The sequence below is a fragment of the Cydia strobilella genome, chromosome 14 (genome assembly GCF_947568885.1).
Source record: "Cydia strobilella chromosome 14, ilCydStro3.1, whole genome shotgun sequence".
Classification (NCBI taxonomy): domain Eukaryota; kingdom Metazoa; phylum Arthropoda; class Insecta; order Lepidoptera; family Tortricidae; genus Cydia; species Cydia strobilella.
In genome coordinates this window covers 3,561,607-3,574,154 of record NC_086054.1, presented here as the reverse complement: position 1 = coordinate 3,574,154, position 12,548 = coordinate 3,561,607, and the positions used below count along the sequence as shown (strand labels likewise).

Sequence of the window (12,548 nt, the reverse complement as noted above, 5' to 3'; positions counted from 1 at the left end):
GTGACAACCCCGTGCCGACACTCGCAGCTCGGTCATAAAACTGCGGCGCGCAAAGAAGATTCACGGTTCGTGCGCGGTTATAAGTTTCAATTTTGCTTGCAGGCGGCGAGTATAGGTATAATTTTATACCTAAATCTGACTTTTGTGAAGGAGTGAATTTTCTGTACGGTAGTACTATTAGTTATTCTGTGCTAAAAGTACGAATTAGTTCAGGTAGACCCTTATAATCATAATGTTGTGTTCCTGCCGGTGAGTAAGGTTGCCAGAGCCGAGGGTCCAGACTTCCACTGTTAGTTTCAGGCGTCCATAGGCTACGGAGACTGCTTACTAACAGGCGGGCCGTATCCTTGTTTGCCATCGACGTAGTATTAAAAAAAGGGTAGTGACATTTTAGACTTATTTCAGAAACTTGCCCAATACACCCACTAGTTTCAAAAAAACCAATAAAAATCTTGTCACATTCACTCTAGATTACATATAGTTTCTAGATCGCCCGGTCATTCTGTTCTGTAAACACTATTCTTTCATAAATTTATCATAAAAATTGTATTACAGGATATACATTTGCAGTTCAAGCCTATAAAATGATTCATCTCTTTGTCGGCGTCCGCAAATATTTACAATAATTAGCATGATTATTCGGATTGCCGGAACTGCTGGATGATTCACCCAATTTATGACAATTTTTAAATGAACGTCAACACAATCAGCTAATCATTCCTATCTACCGCACACTGTCATTCAAATTTAACTAGACATGAGATATATATTATATCATGAGTCAGATTACCTGTGGTGGGTTTTTACTCAAATATGAGTGGCATTTTACAATAGATTAGATATAGACTTTCCCTCAAAACGATATGTTTTCCTTACTGCCCGAGAGATTCGGGAACGAACTTATTTATGACACGTATTATATCTTTTTAAAGTCACTAGTTAGTTACATTCAAAAACACTGACAGCTAAGAAAACAGAAACAATGTTTATTTTTAAATTGTTTTTAGGGTTCCGTAGCCAAATGGCAAAAAACGGAACCCTTAAAGATTCGTCATGTCTGTCTGTCTAGAAAACAGAAACAATGTTTATTTTTAAATTGTTTTTAGGGTTCCGTAACCAAATGGCAAAAAACGGAACCCTTATAGATTCGTCATGTCTGTTTGTCTGTCTGTCCGTCCGTATGTCACAGCCACTTTTCTCTGAAACTATAAGAACTATACTGTTGAAACTTGGTAAGTAGATGTATTCTGTGAACCGCATTAAGATTTTCATACAAAAATAGAAAAAAAAAATTTTTGGGGGTTCCCCATACTTGGAACTGAAACTCAATATTTTTTTTTATCAAACCCATACGTGTGGGATATCTATGAAAAGGTCTTCAAAAATGATATTGAGGTTTCTAATATCATTTTTTTCTAAACTGAATAGTTTGCGCGAGAGACACTTCCAAAGTAGTAAAATGTGTGTCCCCCCCTGTAACTTCTAAAATAACAGAATGATAAAACTGAAAAAAATATATGATGTACATTACCATGCAAACTTCCACCGAAAATTGGTTTGAACGAGATCTAGTAAGTAGTTTTTTTTTAATACGTAATAAATCGTAATGACGTATGACCTGCGTGAAGGTCGACCGAAATTTATAATGATTAAATTATTCGTTCTGGAGTTTGCACTCTAACAAATCGATATAAGGTCGATTCTTCAATGACTCTCATATAGCTATATGGCTAGTAGATAGTCACGGCATCATTCGGCAGCTCGCTTAATGGCTAGCTGGACCAGCGGTATGAGGACCCGACATGAGTGCAAGAGGTCGGGCGTTCGATCCCCGCCTCCCGGTATCAACTGACAATTACTGATGAAAACATTGATATTGTGCGTCAACTGATAAAGGAAGACCAGTATGTAACATATCGGAGAATTCATAATAGGGAATATCACGCGAAACTGCGTAGGGGGCGCCAGGGCGCCACTACCACAATCTGAGGGTCTATCGCGAAACAAGAAAATGGAAATTTCGTTATCTCTGTCACTTGCATATTCGAGCGACAAAAAGGCAGATAGCGAAATTTCGGATTCGCGTTTCCCGGTTGGTCCTCTGTAAACAAACCGCCTTGATTGATGCATCAATGTCATATTTTATTATCTCTGAAAACTTGTCAAAAACCTGTTAAAGGTACAGTATGTCTAAGATACTCTATCGTTTACTAAAAAGACTAGTCCTGCACTCTGGTGGCAGAACATTGCAGTAATATCCCCTATTCTGTACCCTCGTGAAGTTGACCACCCCATTTCGTTTGCCCGCAAATGGCATATCTATATCGTTAGTTCATCGTTAGTTCACGTTTGTTCAGTAGGTAAAATCGTTAGGACCCGATTCCAAAGTCGATTTTTTTTTAAAAAAAAAGGGGGTGGCTGTCTTCACGCTAGCCACCCCAAACCACTTTTTGTTGGTTTTTTTGGTCTAGATAGCAAGATATTCGTTAGTTCATGATTGTTCAGGCATTGGAATCGTTAGGACCCGATTCCTTCATTTTTTTTTTTTTTTTTAAAGTGGGGTGGCTGTCTTCACGCTAACCACCCCACCCAGAAATCAGTCAAACTAACCATGTGAATCCATCGGGCGACGTTAGTTCACGTTTGTTCAGGCATTAAAATCGTTAGGATCTCAATAGATTTGCTATAAAAAAATAAAATCAAAAAATTCATATTGGCCGGCCGAGATAGTTCAGCAGGGGAGGCGTAACAAGCAATCGACACAGATACTAACGATTCTATGCCCTAAATAAGCATCTATAGACGATATATAACCGATACAGTACGGTAACTTGCGGGTATTCAGAACAGATTAAAAGATTTTCGTGGTTTTATATTTTTTTTATTCTATGGTGGTGGCTGTCTTCACGCTAGCCACCCCAAACCACTTTTTGTTAGTTTTTTTGGTCTAGATAGCAAGATATTCGTTAGTTCATGATTGTTCAGGCATTGGAATCGTTAGGACCCGATTCCTTCATTTTTTTTTTTTTTTTAAGTGGGGTGGCTGTCTTCACGCTAACCACCCCACCCAGAAATCAGTCAAACTAACCATGTGAATCCATCGGGCGACGTTAGTTCACGTTTGTTCAGGCATTAAAATCGTTAGGATCTCAATAGATTTGCTATAAAAAAATAAAATCAAAAAAATCATATTGGCCGGCCGAGATAGTTCAGCAGGGGGGGCGTAACAAGCAATCGACACATACTAACGATTCTATGCCCTAAATAAGCATCTATAGACGATATACAACCGATACAGTACGGTAACTTGCGGGTATTCAAAACAGATTAAAAGATTTTCGTGGTTTTATATATTTTTTATTCTATGGTGGTGGCTGACTTCACGCTAGCCACCCCAAACCATTTATTGTTAGTTTTTTTGGTCTAGATAGCAAGATATTCGTTAGTTCATGATTGTTCAAGCATTGAAATCGTTAGGACCCGATTCCTTCATTTTTTTTTAAAGTGGGGTGGCTGTCTTCACGCTAACCACCCCACCCCGAAATCAGTCAAACTAACTATGTGAATCCATCGGGCGACGTTAGTTCACGTTTGTTCAGACATTAAAATCGTTAGGATCTCAATAGATAAAAACATAAAATCGAAAAATTCATATTGGCCGGCCGAGATAGTTCAGTAGGGAGGGTGTAACAAGCAATCGACACAGATACTAACGATTCTAAGCCCTACATAAGCCCGATATAACGCCGACACAGTACAGTAATTTGGCGGCATTAAATAAGGTTAGACAGGCAATAATAAAATGCAAAAACTTTAACTTATGCTCCTAAGTCGACGGCTGAAAAAAATACTCAGAATCGGGTCCTTACGATGCCACTTGCAGAATAACATCATCAGACTATGCTAATTCACGATAGGTAGGTCATTTGCGGGCGATCAAAACAAATTTGCCGAAAAAAAAAACTTGAAAATTTTAATAACCCAACTTATGCTCCTAAGTCGACGGCTGAAAAAAATACTCAGAATCGGGTCCTTACGATGTCACTTGCAGAATAACATCAGCCGACCATGCTGATTCAAGATAGGTAGGTCATTTGCGGGCGATCAAAGCAGGTTTTGCGGAAAAAAATAAAATTTAAAATTTTAATAACCCAACTTATGCTCCTAATTCAACGGCTGAAAAAAATACTCAGAATCGGGTCCTTACGATGCCACTTGCAGAATAACATCAGCCGACCATGCTGATTCAAGATAGGTAGGTCATTTGCGGGCGATCATAGTAGATTTTGCGGAAAAAAATAAAACTTGAAAATTTGAATAACTCAACTTATGCTCCTGAGTCGACGGCTGAAAAAATACTCAGAATCGGGTCCTTACGATGCCACTTGCAGAATAACATCAGCTGACCATGCTGATTCAAGATAGGTAGGCCATTTGCGGGCGATCAAAGCAGGTTTTGCGGAAAAAAAATTGAAAATTTTAATAACCCAACTTAAGCTCCTAAGTCAACGGCTGAAAAAAATACTCAGAATCGGGTCCTTACGATGCCACTTGCAGAATAACATCAACCGACCATGCTGATTCAAGATAGGTCGGTCATTTGCGGGCGATCATAGCAGATTTTGCGGAAAAAAATAAAACTTGAAAATTTGAATAACCCAACTTATGCTCCTAAGTCGACGGCTGAAAAAAATACTCAGAATCGGGTCCTTACGATGCCACTTGCAGAATAACATGACCAGACCATGCTAATTCAAGATAGGTAGGTCATTTGCGGGCGATCAATGCAGATTTTGCGGAAAAAAATAAAACTTGAAAATTTGAATAACCCAACTTATGCTCCTAAGTCAACGGCTGAAAAAAATACTCAGAATCGGGTCCTTACGATGCCACTTGCAAAATAACATCAGCCGACCATGCTGATTCAAGATAGGTAGGACATTTGCGGGCGATCATAGCAGATTTTGCGGAAAAAAATAAAACTTGAAAATTTGAATAACCCAACTTATGCTCCTAAGTCGACGGCTGAAAAAAATACTCAGAATCGGGTCCTTACGATGCCACTTGCAGAATAACATCAGCCGACCATGCTGATTCAAGATAGGTAGGTCATTTGCGGGCAATCAAAGCAGATTTTGCGGAAAAAATAAAACTTTTAAATTTGAATAACCCAACTTATGCTCCTAAGTAGACGGCTGAAAAAAATACTCAGAATCGGGTCTTTACGATGCCACTTGCAGAATAACATCAGCCGACCATGCTGAATTAAGAAAGGTAGGTCATTTGCGGGCGATCAATGCAGATTTTGCGGAAAAAAATAAAACAAATACTCGTATTTGAATAACCCAACTTATGCTCCTAAGTCGACGGCTGAAAAAAATACTCAGAATCGGGTCCTTACGATGCCACTTGCAGAATAACATCAGCAGACCATGCTGATTCAAGATAGGTAGATCATTTGCGGGCGATCAAAACACATTTTCCGGAAAAAAATAAAACTTTGAAATTTAAATAACCCAACTTAAGCTTTTAAGTCGACGGTTGAAAAAAATACTCAGAATCGGGTCCTTACGATGCCACTTGCAGAATAACATCAGCCGACCATACTGATTCAAGATAGGTAGGTCATTTGCGGGCGCTCAAAGCAGATTTTGCGGAAAAAAATAAAACTTGAAAATTTGAATAACCCAACTTATGCTCCTAAGTAGACGGCTGAAAAAAATTGGCTGGAGTTTATCGGTTTGAGTTACTGGAGGTTTCTTATGGAGGCTGATGGATGAGCTGTAGGGGTTGTTGTGGAGGCTCGTCGGGGACCACATGGTTCCCACCTCAGTACTCATCGGATGAGGTTGAGAAGAGTATACCTATGAGATGCGGGATGCACGATGAGTTCTCTTGTCGAGATTCAGTTGTGCCGCGCATCCACTGATACAAGCCACGGGACTTGGGGCCCTTCTTATCTCCCTGAGAGTGTTGAGGTTACATTCATAACAAGAGAATAGAGGTATGAGATTGAGAGCAGATGGAATTGTGCGCCCATCGAGTGTTGATTCCTGGTCAGTGCAATAGCTATTTTATACTGTGCTTTGTATACATAGAGATCCATGTAGCGAGGTTATCATTACATCCCCCTTGGAGTAAAACTCCGCTACAACTTTGCTGAAGGGTACAAGAAATGAATTTCAACGGCGACTAATTTTGTGTAGCCGGAACGAGGGGGCTCATTTCAAACAATTTATCAGTTAAATAATTTAAGTGTAACAAATTCATCATTCGCTTGCCCTTGTCCCATTCACTTGGGGTCGGCGCAGCATGTCTTTTTCTTCCATACATCTCTGTCACCCGTCATCTCATCATTCACTTGCGTTAGTTTCATATCATCTTTCACACAGTCCATCCACCTTTTCCTCGGTTTTCCTCTCCTCGTACTTCCCTCCACATTCATTCTTAATACCTTTCTCGTCACATGACTTTCATCCCTCCGCATCACATGCCCGTACCATGCTTAACTTAAGTGTAACAAATTGATAGTAAAATAAAATTAATGTTAGATTTAACGATCATTTTTATTTTTAAGACCAAATGTTGGTTAGAGAAATTTTATCCTGAATAATAATACTATCGATTAGTATAATAAAATAGGGAGTGTTTGTTTTTTTTTATTTTAGTTGGTTCGAGTCCCGTGCGAGGCAAGCGAGTTTAAAAAAATCTTTGAATGCAGTTTTGTTTCTTTTTAAAAATAAAGGAATGTCTCCTTTAAGTAAAATGAGCCAGCTTAAGGATTTAAGGTAGTTTCCCTCCAGGGCCCGACTTATCTTTCCACGCTGTATAATGATTTCAAATAAAAAAATAAAAATAGCGTCAAATACATCATGCCCAGAGCCCAGTCCATCATCTGATTAAATGTATTGCTGCAGGCGACTTTGACTTATAAATAGTTTTCTTACGGAGTAGTTGTATTTTGTACTAAGCATGATATCTTAAGCTGCATTATCAGCAACTGACCAGCAAGATGATTATTATCAGTGCGCTTTTTTCTGGAAATTATTTTTCATGGTTGCCTCCACTGGGTATAGGTGAAAAAAAATCTGTTGTTACCACTGTTACCAATTTGGTGGTACCTAGTGGGAATAATCATTTGAAACCCCATCACTGATTGATCTTCCTATGCCACCAATCAAAAATTGTTAGTGACAAGAAAGGGCTGTTTCCGTTAAAACTTCTTTGTTCTTTACTATACTATGCCAAGTCTTGAAATAAACAGGTTGCAGGCGTCCATAGGCTACGGTGACTGCTTGCCATCAGGCGGGCCGTATGCTTGTTTGCCACCGACGTAGTATAAAAAAATAACACCAAAACTTGTCACTACGCATTTTGTACTGATTATTATCAAAATATATTGAGACATTAAGTAGTATGATAGGCAATTTATAATAATTATTATAACATAACAAAAGTATATCCGACCCGGGTATGTCCTTAAACTACGTCCAAAAGAGAGGTATGGGCACTGTGAATAACATCTCGCTTTGTGTGGTAGGGCACAGGACAGCGGATGTCATTCCAGATCTAGAGCAGAGCCCAACTGGGGAGGTACCTCCACCTTACAGAAAACCGCAGCCAAATAACACTAGACCCTACTAATAGTGTTGTGTTCCTGCCGGTGAGTAAGGTTGCCAGAGCTCGAGGGAGAGGAGTGTTAGGGTCGGCAACGCGCATGTAACTCCTCTGGAGTTGCAGGCGTACATAGGCTATGGAGACTGCTTAACATCAGGCGGGCCGTATGCTTGTTTGCCACCGACGTAGTATAAAAAAAAGTCAATGTAATGTCGCACATATTTGGCACTAGTTGTAGTTCATTTTGATCTTAAATTGTACATTGTATTTTTTAACCTATGTTGACAGTGTATATGATCAGTAAATTCAGTACCTATAAATAAATCTATATGTTTCGCTATATTTATAATTCTGTATCCTCCTATTGTCAGTAGGCAGGAGGGTTGTTATCTAAAAGGTATGCTATCAGTGCCGGATAAACCAGTGATCAAATAAAGCAGTTGCTTGGGGCTTTATGTATAGAAGGCACCAACATTTCAGGGAATTGGAGAGAGGAGCAAACTGTGGTGCGCAGATGATTAGAACTTATCATCTTCCTCGCGTTATCCCGCCATTTTGCCACGGCTCATGGGAGCCTGGGGTCCGCTTGACAACTAATCCTAAGAATTGACGTAGGCACTAGTTTTTACGAAAGCGACTGCCATCTGACCTTCCAACCCAGAGGGGGAACTAGGCCTTGTTAGGATTAGTCCGGTTTCCTCCCGATGTGTTCCTTCAGCGAAAAGCGACTGGTAAATATCAAATGATATTTCGTACATAAGTTCTGAAAAACTCATTGGTACGAGCCGGGGTTTGAACCCGCGACCTCCGGATTGAAAGTGCAGATGATTAGGACTAAAGGCATAAAAAAATTAAATGTATTGAATGATAAATAAAGTGAAACAAAATAGGTAAATAACTAATTATGTTCTATTGTCATAATTAGAATTTTTTTTTAGTACTACAATAAAATTATAGAATAATAAACACTTGTCACTTTAAGTAAGTTAAATCTTGCAAGCAGATCTTGTCAGTAGAAAAAGGCGGCAAATTTTAAAAATGTAGGCGCAAATTGATATCGTACCAAAGAAAATTTGAATTTCGCGCCTTTTTCTACTGACAAGATTTGCTTGAACAACTATATGTTAAAATTGGAAATTGTACCAAAATATATATCGCTCTCTGTTTAGCACCTACATTATTATTATTATTACTATATACGAATGCACAGGCAGCTTAAAATAGCTGATACGTGCATATCAATGTCCTGCACTTGTGTTTTGTCCATTCGTAAAATGTTTGTAGAGTCTGTTTTTAAAGGAGTTCACTGAAGGCGCACTGATTACGGATTCGGGCAAACTGTTCCACACTTTCACTACACGGTTAGACAGGAAGTGTCGTCTTGGGTTGCTACTACTCTGCGTCCGTGCCAGCTTCAGAGAATGTCCTCTCAGTCTGTCATTCATATTCCGAGTGAAAATGTCACTTAACCCGGGTACGTTGTAGTGTCCTGTGAGTATTTTGTATGTTTCTATTAAGTCACCACGTTGCCTTCGCTGCTCCAAGGTTGTCACTGTTGTCAGGCCCAATTCCTTTAACCTATCTTCGTAAGATCGGTTGCGAAGAGATGGCGCCAATTTTGTTGTTCTTCTTTGGACTCTTTCAATAAGGTTGATGTCCTTTCGGAAATATGGATTCCAAATTTGGAACGCATATTCCAATAAGGATCTTACGTATGTTTTATAGAGTTTAATTAAAATATTCTTTTCCCCTCACTAGCTCGGAAAGTTGTCTTTTATCCTTTAAAACTAGCAGGGAAAAACGCATTTTATCCACTAGTGGGGAAAGTAATTTGACCTTGGATGGAGCGTGTTTAAGTAGCTTGACAGATAACAAAACGTAAAACGCTCATAATAATGATTCGTTTGATATTCATATTCATATATTCATATATTTTATTGGTAATAAATAATTACATGTCAAAATAATGTAAATACAATTGTAAATACAATTGTAAATAACATTCTTAGTTTAAGGTCCTATTGCTTGATTATCATTAAACAAATGGTTTGAGAATCTAATAAAAAATACCAAATTTAGCTTTATTTAATGATTTTATGTCATAGACCTTAAAGTTCCATAAGAAACGTTTGTTTTTTAATAATGATGTTAAATATAATTCTGAACGCACAAGTTGAGTCAATGCAATTTCAAAACGCATCATTGACATTTCATACGTCAGAATTTCAACATTGTCAACAAACTTTTTACTTACAAACTTCTCACGTAAAATACAGAATTTCCAGTTTTTTGTTATAATATCGTAAAAAAAATAGTGATTCCAGTGACGAAGATGATCTAACGCCTGTGGATGTTGTACTTTCCTCGCTATGGTGAGGGGAAAAGTTTTGTGTTACACATGGGTGCAAATGTATTTTACTTCTCTTGTGTTGAAACACTCGCTACGCTCAGGATTCTATTTTAGAACCACTCGCTACGCTCGTGGTTCAACTATAGAATCATTTCGCTTGCTCGTGTATCAATTCCACACTCGCGGGTAAAATACAACTTTGCACCCTTGTATAACAAATAACTATATCCATATAACGGAAAGCTTTCTTAATCATATATAAAACAGAGTTAGCCTTTTTGGTAAAACCCAAAATGTGTTCCTCCCAATGTTAAGTTATCAGCTATAACGACACCAAGATCTCGCTGGGAAGCAACACTGCAAATTGTGAGAGAAACGAAATATACAGACCGATACATCGCAATTCATCTGCAGATGCCTCGCGGAGCGAAGCCGCGAACGCGAGTGTGGTCGATTTCGCAGATCAGCGAACTCGACTCCACTCTCGCGTTCGCGGCTTCGCTCCGCGATTCGCCCACGAGTGTGGAGGGATCTTAAAAGATATCGGCAGATGCCGTATCTGTGATGGGCTTTATTTGTTACCCACCATAAACCATACTATGTGCACCATACTCCTACTGAAATATACATGTATCTTCAAGTATCTTTCAGTAGGTGTAGCAGAGAAAGCGTCTTCTAGTATAAGACTGTCCCGTTCGGTCCATTCCCCCCACCGCACATGTATAAAGCCCCCTCCACACACGAGTGGCTTAAGACTGTCTTGTACGAGCAAAGAGAATCCATGACTGATCCACTTATATACTAAGCCCCCTCCACACTCGTGCGGGAATCGGGGCGCGAAGCCGCGAACGCGAGTGTGGAGTCTAGTTCGCTAATCAGCAACTTATAACCTTCTTATTTTCTTTTAAAGCCTGGCAACCCTTATTTGTGACCGGATTTTTGCAGGCAACCCTATACCATTGTATTCGCAATAAAATTACCATTATTTTGATATACAATGCAAGCGTCAGACAGATGGGTGCAATTATCGATTTTAACTCACCCGTTTAAACATGGCAACCTCATAATAGTGACCGGAAAAACATAGGCAACCTAATTTATTCATGTTGTACAAGTTGTATACTTTCCATTGGAACTTATTTTGTTCGTCAGACAAATCGGTGAAATTTAAAGAAAAAAATATATTTTCAAAAATTTATTTAAAATAGCCTTGACCATATTTCTTTAGGCAACCCTATTTATTTATGTTCAGGAACATATTTTCTTTCATAAAATATAAGTTTCATCCGTCAGACGTATGGGTGAAGGTCGACCATATAAGCCGTATCTCCTACTAGTAGGACTTTCGGGATAAAATGTATCCTATGACACTCCCGTGATCAAGACGAATCTAACGATACCTCATACATCAAAATCCATCAAGCCGTTTAGGCTACAGGAGGCCACTAAGAAACAGGCATACATACATACATACATACATACTTACATACACTCGAAAAACATTACCCTCCTCCTTTGGCAGTCGGGTAAAAACCGAATGACGTCATCCCGAATACAGCTAGTGCCTACGTATATTTTATTTGACTCGCCGCACACGGAGAGAATATTCGGTTTCCGTACGGAATGACAGGTGTGAACGGGACGTCGCTATACACATGCATAATGGCTTGCAACTGTCATTCCGTACGGAAACCGATCGAAAATTCCGTATGTTTGCCCTGAGGCCAGGATTACACTTGTAAGTTTTACTTACGTAAGTAGGGGCACAGCTATACTACAGAATAAGATATGAATATCGTTATCTCATTCTAGCAAATAGCTTTGTCCCTACTTACGTAAGTAAAACTTACAAGTGTAATCCTGGCCTAAGGCCCCATCACACGAGGGCTTTTTCAACGCGCGTTAAACAAACGCTTGAAATTGCCCGAACGCTAAATTCGATTTAACTACCAAGGCTTAAAGTTGAAATCCAACAACGCTTCATAAAACGCGCTACCGCTATCGTGTGAATAAATACACATGTTTCCATTAGTGTCATTCAAACGCTTTTTTAACGCGCGTTGAAAAAGCGCTCGTGAGAATGAGACCTAACGCAAATAATCGAATGTGTGCGCTATGGTTACAAAATTCCGAATCTGTATTCCCAATGAGGGCTAACGCGTATGAATTCGCCGCTAGGGGCGCTAGTGTGGATGGTGGTCTTCGCCAAGTTCGAAATGTCAAATGTCACTTGTCACTTCAATGACACCCGTTTTGACGACCGGTCTGGCCTAGTGGGTAGTGACCCTGCCTGTGAAGCCGATGGTCCTGGGTTCGAATCCCGGTAATGGCATTTATTTGTGTGATGAGCACAGATATTTGTTCCTGAGTCATAGGTGTTTTCTATGTATTTAAGTATTTATATATTATATATATCGTTGTCTGAGTACCCATAACACAAGCCTCCTTGGGCTTACCGTGGGACTTTAGTCAATCTGTGTAAGAATGTCCTATAATATTTATTTATTTATTTATGACTTACAGCTGTTCTTTAGTCTTTTGGACCACCATCAACAGAGGCGCCAACTGGTGAGCAAAAAAA

The 12,548-nt window shown here is 39.3% G+C and overlaps 1 protein-coding gene across 3 annotated transcripts in view; it reads right to left on the bottom strand.

The window, feature by feature from the left end:
* Positions 1–12,548, bottom strand: part of LOC134747104 (E3 ubiquitin-protein ligase SH3RF1-like) — an 80,609-nt gene that overhangs the window by 38,356 nt on the left and 29,705 nt on the right. The window lies entirely within an intron of this gene.